Consider the following 5,253-nt stretch of genomic DNA (forward strand, 5'->3'; position numbering starts at 1 on the left):
TGGAATCTAATATAGGTGAAATGTACTTCACAAGAGGCAGACTACGCATCTTTAAGTTCCAACGAGCGGATGTTTCTGCCGGCGCGACCTCTAACATTATTAACGGCATATGGAAAGATTACACACATACAACGTCATTGTAAATAATGGTGAAATTATTAAATGTATAAAGTAGCTACTACTTTTTTGAGTTATTTCTAAAAATTTTTAACCCCAAAATGGCAACTAAACACAAAGTTTATGAAGAGTGCCATGCGTTCAATGATGAATTGACTTTATTTTATTTCAGAAGATAGAAGTCTTTACTAGGCCCAACACCAAAAAAGTTTGCCCATCCCAGGACTAGATTATAATTTTATTAACGAAAAATCTTGTGTAATATCAAGCCTGTTATTTTTATGGGTAAGAAAAATAATGTGTATTACTCTTGACCGATTTTTTGGCCAAACTACTGGAAACATGTTTTGTAGAATGAAATTTCCTTTCATGACCTGGATGTCAAATGTCTACATTTATAGAAAAAAAAATTTTATTTATCCAGAATATTTTGTGGGGAATATTTACTTTGTTCAAAATGCAAAATATAATGTTTCTAAATGGCTAGCACATTTTAAAGGGAGTCTTCAAATCCCGTAGTTTTAATTTTTCAGACTATGCATAAAATGTATAAATTTTTGGTTGAAGTATAATGCGCATCAACATATGTGTAAATGTATGTCATATTCATGAAACACTAAAAATTTCTTTGTCAAAATTTAATGAAGTTTTGATTGAATTATAGTGCCCGACGAAATATTTGTAAATGTACTACCCGGCATTGCCGTTCAGCTTGATCATCCTTACTAGAATATTTTTTGAGCTTTAATCATCTGAACTTTGTCATCTGAACTTATCATTTGAACTTTAGCATTAGCCAAGAAAATCTGCATTTAATTTTTTTCCTATTTTTTTCACTCTTCTCCAAACCTAACACCTGAATTTTTTAAGCTATTATGTTAACCAATTTTTTTCACCGGCTAGCTGTTACCCGCAGCTTTGCCCACTGGAATGTATTATCACAATCTATAATCTATATACCGTAATCTAACAGCAGCTGAATGTTAAGAATTTCTTTCTACGATCTCCGGATCACGGACTTAAGGAAATGGTGAAATCAATTTACCGAGTGCAGCTTTATCTGAATGCATAATCTAATTTGTATAGTAGCCTTATTTGATGTATTATCCTTTGCCTTATTGAAGTATTATAGAAATTCCATTTACGAAAATGAGGCAATATGATTAAACATCACATTTTTTATTTATATTTTAACAGAAGTATATAAAAGGGAAACAATTGCAGAAATTGTATAACCAACCATTAAAGAAGTATATACCATTAAAAATGAAACGATAATATACCATTAAAAATGAAGCTCCTCTGTCTCGTTCTCATTTCAAGTTTGGCATTCCTTTGGGTAAGTATTTTAATTTATTTTATATCCGTCGTTGAACAGCTGACCCAATTTTTGGGTATACGACTACTAAATTTCAACTGCATAGTCTTGCAATTTTGAACCAATCCAGAAGACAAGGAAACTCCTGGATCAGTACCCCTAGAGGTATTGATTTGTTATGGGAACATGGAGGACTTTGCGTCTCGACAGATTTAACGTGCATCAGTTGCCATTTACTACATGGGGAGTCTTCAGCCGGCGGGGATCGAAACCGCGAACTCTTGGACATGGGCACAGCGTCCTACCGACCAGGATATCCCGGCATTTGGTTAAGTATTGTGAAAAAAAAGTAACTTAAAAGAATACAAAATATTTAATTCTATAATAACAGAACTTTCTATAATAAAAAAACGCGCTTAAAAACAGCAGAATTTTCAAATAAAAGAATAATTGAAGCAATCTTTTCTTTATTGCTTCAAGTAGCTTGAAGGCATTATTTTCGATATCTGATATATTTGTTTAGGGCATTCAATCAATATAATAACTCCGTTCAAAATTAAGAAAGTGGTTGGAAGTAAAAAATTAGGAAAACTAATAATTTAAAATTTATTATATTTGTAACTTTCAGCAACTGTTTTCGACTATTATTATATAAAATGACAAATAATGATAAATATTTTGTAAAATTTATTTTTGCATGGAATTATCTTCGGATATATGAATTTCATAATTGTGTTTGAAAAGTCTTCTGTTCTCTCAAAAAGTTGGCGAAATACGCAAAAAGTTAAATTATCATTAAGTTGTCCAAACTATCGAGCTATCTCCTGATTCAACTATTGGGACCATATTTCCCAGATTGAGGCTACTGCCTATATTTTAGGGGTCAGAAATCTGAATCCATTAAGAAAAATATAAAATATCGTCTGATCAATCAATTAACGTCTGATCGATTAATCAATTATCAATTAACGTATTTGAGGTCACCCCTTCAAAAATTTGAGATTGAGTCCTAGAACGTGAAGATCGATTCTGTAGCGGAATTGGCCAAATCATCACAGTCCTCAAACTGTATTGTTTTTGTATATTTTCAGCAGATTATTTTCAGCTGGATTAGATCATTAGATCAAACGTTTTTCAGAGTGGTCCGTTTACATTTTACTTTCCGTTTACTGTAAAAAGAAATTTCGAAGAGATGCTTAAAGAAATTGCGACAAGGGACAGAAAGAAATTAATAAATGTAAGACGAATACAATACAAGGATATTATTGCAAAGAAATTAATTAGGTCCACAGTTTTTTTACAGTAATTGGTATTAGTATTATATCATCCTTTCCGGAGGTTTTATGATATTAGATTAAACTAAACATATTTCTAGTTCATTCTATCAAAATAAAAATTAATTATATCCAGTTTTATTAGGCATTATCGCCTGTAATTAACTCTTTCTGTTGGTAGTAGAAAACTATTTACACAATACCTATGGTAGGTATTTTAGAATCGATATTAGTACAATTAGAATCTATTGGAAAAGCTACTTAGCCTGCATTTAGTAGTAAATTCTACTAAAATTAATTTAGCATCATTTTCATCCCAAAATAACAAAGCGATTTTTTGTAGTTTTCCTAGAAATACAATTAATTTTTCTCAATACAATTAATTAGAAATACAATAATTTGGCATTTTACATCAAAACTTATTATTTTAATTTTAATTTGTATCTATTTTCAAAATTAATTAATTAATATTCTGATAAATAATTTGTAGTAACAGCAATATTTTAGCAATCAATTGTATGCAAAATAATGCAGCAGTTATATTAATTAAATGCAGCAGTGTAAAAAATTCCGCATCGAATTGTGTTAAAAGTACTGACACTCTGAGTGGATCATTTGTAAAATCCATTTTTACCCTAAATATTATTCCGTAATTTTTATAGTAATATTTATTTAATTACTACTTTTCAGTGATTTGATTTATTGATGCAAAGAAACACGTGGTTTCATAAACCCTTTCAGATTACTAGTTCGATGACGTCATCCCCGAAAATTATCGCCATCGCCAAATTATTAACGTTAATTTTACTTGTGATTTACTAACTTACTTTGAAATTGAAAGATATGTAATTCCTAAAACTGTGTAACGAAACAAATATTTGATGTATTAAAGCTGAAGGCTAGCAAATCCCTCAAAATATATAATATATACTTTCCTTTAGTGGAAGAACAGATGGTTGAAAGAATTTATTAAACTAGTGGGCCGCGCCCCCTGTTCGCTAACGCTCGCCAACCCCCGAAAATTGCTAAGCAATCTTATATGGTTTGCTTCGCAAACCAAGCTCGCTTTGCTCACTACTAACTTAGGTACTTTGCAAATGCACAAAATTTTAAGAATTCAAAACAATCATTCAAATCTAAATAAAAATCTTTTCAGTAATTACTAAGTCATTAAAATAAATTTGAATTCAAATAAATGACATGTAATTCGTTAAACCTATTAGAAATGTGCTATAATATAAAATCTTAAAGCGTAGCAGCACGTTTGACACTCATTTTTCAATGAATAACTAATAACAATAATAAAACAAATAAATTCGTGATATAAATCAAAAATCATCAAATAAATTCGTAATATATAAATTCGTGAAAAAAGGCGCTTTCGACTAAATACTAAAATAGAGATCTATCGACAAAGACTACTCACTTCTGCCCAGCTTAATAGTATGAGATTGCTACAGCTGATAGGGTGAATTTCGGAAGAGATCACATTTGACGAGAATGCTCTCTCTGGTTATTTCCGTTTCCGTTTTTAAAAGCGCTATATGTTGAGCCACCTCAGCTAGTTTTGGCACGTGACATTTTCAGCTGCAATCATTGGTCGATTTTCTAGCGTTGCCATTCGGGGAGTTGTAATGAGGCTTTTTTTGTCACCTTGTAAGAGAAATATATATATACTAGGAGGCTTTGCCCTCTACTCGCTGGCGCTCGCCAGCCCCCGAAACTGCTTTCGCAGTTCATTTCGGATTGCTTCGCAATCCAATACTCGCTTTGCTCGCTAATTGGATACGTTCTTAACGTCTAGCTTTTATATTCTTTTTTGAATACTGATGTTCCGAAAACTTTTCAATGTAGAAAATTCTAAACCTGTGCATTTCATTATTAATTTGAAATTGCAAATAGTTCGCATATTTTGCTTAATCACACTATTCTAAATTTCAGCTGTTGAGAAAAGTAACTGTTGTAAGTTTTGTTTTAAAGTCTTTCCCACCAGAGTGTGTTGTAAAACAATATGAAATAGTAGTCTGCCACTGAACGCCGGATGTAAAGCATCGGCTTCGATGAAGATAATTTTGTATTTTTAATTCTCTGAAGGGCACCACTCTAATAATATGGAATTTGTAAAATAAATGTATATATTTTTGATTGTTGATGAAGCCCATCATTTTGTCTTTTCATCAGTGTTCAGAAGCAGAACAACTATAAGTTTTTTATTTTATCACTGAAATATAAAATGTATAAAAAACAAAGAAAAGAGAAGGAAAATGAGTATAGTCATAGAAAAAGTTTAAATTATAATGTAGTATTTGTCAGTTAAAATAAAACTTTTTGTTTAAGTCATTGCTAACAATTCAAATTTCTCCGAGGCAATTCTAAAGTATAAATTAAGGTAATATTGTAAAGTTGAAACACAATATTTTTAGTTCTGATGTCAGCAATACAATTCAGTTTTTTACAAAAATGATTGTTTCCATTATTAAATTCAGTGTCAACAATTCAAATTTTTCTGAGGCATCTTTAACCTCTAAATATTATTTTTTTTTA

The 5,253-nt window shown here is 30.8% G+C and overlaps 1 protein-coding gene across 5 annotated transcripts in view; it reads left to right on the forward strand.

Annotated features, from left to right (window-relative positions):
- The first annotated feature begins 1,271 nt into the window (after nt 1-1,271).
- The window catches only part of LOC122271484 (uncharacterized), a 126,304-nt gene continuing 122,322 nt past the window's right edge, over nt 1,272-5,253 (forward strand). For 2 of the 5 annotated variants that reach the window (XR_011638394.1, XR_011638393.1), the window contains exon 1: nt 1,272-1,456. The gene's annotated coding sequence lies outside the window, so the exon portion shown is untranslated. The remainder of the gene's footprint in view (nt 1,457-5,253) is intronic. The other 3 variants (XR_011638396.1, XR_011638395.1, XR_011638401.1) reach the window with 2 other exon arrangements.

This window comes from Parasteatoda tepidariorum, chromosome 1 (assembly GCF_043381705.1).
Source record: "Parasteatoda tepidariorum isolate YZ-2023 chromosome 1, CAS_Ptep_4.0, whole genome shotgun sequence".
NCBI classification, from domain to species: Eukaryota; Metazoa; Arthropoda; class Arachnida; order Araneae; family Theridiidae; genus Parasteatoda; species Parasteatoda tepidariorum.